Source organism: Opisthorchis viverrini (assembly GCF_000715545.1).
Source record: "Opisthorchis viverrini unplaced genomic scaffold opera_v5_436, whole genome shotgun sequence".
Taxonomy (NCBI): domain Eukaryota; kingdom Metazoa; phylum Platyhelminthes; class Trematoda; order Opisthorchiida; family Opisthorchiidae; genus Opisthorchis; species Opisthorchis viverrini.
Window position 1 is genome coordinate 255,015 of NW_008752099.1, and position 1,339 is coordinate 256,353.

Genomic DNA, 1,339 nt, shown 5'->3' on the forward strand with positions numbered 1-1,339 from the left:
GGGATACTGTCAGGTTGCCCAAGCCTAGACAGGGCAAGTTGAAAGACAGAGGTCGGGTTCAAACCACGGACCTTCTGGTCAATGAATTCGCGCTCTAACCACTTGGGCCATCTCGCACCTTGCCATCTCAAGTATCCGGGATTTGAATCTCTGTATGGCGAATAACGTTCACAACTCAAGAATTCTGCTAAGAGAGGGTCTCACACCGTTGCCCAACAAAGGAGATTGGCTGCCCAAACTAGAGTTTTGTGACTGGAACAGAGCCTTACTCAGGTAGATATTGCGAAGTAAAACCTGGATGTGCATTGAAGGAAATCTGATTCCGGTAAACAGAACCTCCATAGCATGTGCAAACGTATCTGGTCTACGGTAGCAACCAGATTCAATCTAAACTCTGCGTAGTAAACTTCAGCAGCCGGAATTTCAGAACACCTGGCAACAATCTTGTCGGCACTGGCAATCAGGTTAATACGACAGGACGACGCCTGAGCGGTTGATCGCCTTGACCTGTCAGGTTTGAATTTTTACTGGCATATTGCGTCGTTTGGAATGCAGCGTACCACATTCACCTTGGAGGTCTAGTTGGTTACATTTTCATGCGTGGGATGAGTTGCTGCTTGATACACGGTCAGAGTTTGATCACTGACTTCTTTACTACATGCCTCAGTTACCCGTTCCGCAAGAGAAGTTATTCTCCACCGTTTCTGATTGTTGTACATGCCTAATTCAGATGATGTGTTTTCAAACCTCGTTATATCAAAAATGAGATAATCGAAATTTCGTCGAATGGAGATTCTATTACCTGGAATGGCCTTTACTACCAAGCGCTTCTTGACACGACTTGATTGTGTGAAGAGGTAAAATGACTTCGTCGTCGATCTGATGTTTTGCCAGCCCCACCAGCGAATAGTGGAACCCCCCGTCTGGTTAAAATCACCACAGACAGAGAGCATTTGATGTAACTGAGAGTTACCCGTCGTTCAGCATTCTCGACGCTAGAGTATGACTTACAACTAAAGAGTGTTGTTAGGTTGGTGGCGATTTCGTTTTAAATGCGGCAGAATGTAATATGGAAAAAACCAGCTCAGCAAATAAAGCTTCGCACAAAATAACGGCGGAGCCAAAGAGTAAACCGAAGTTTTCTTACACCCTTACATTAATTTCGGTCAAAATAACTTCCGGGTCATATAGGAAACTACTTACAAGGTTGCTGAAAACTCTTCGATATTCATGGGCTGTCAAAGAGTTTTCAGCAAACTTGTGAGTAGTTTCCTTTACGAAAACATACTGCGATATCTCGAATATCGTGCCAGCTGAATCATGAGTTGGCCTGTGTGCA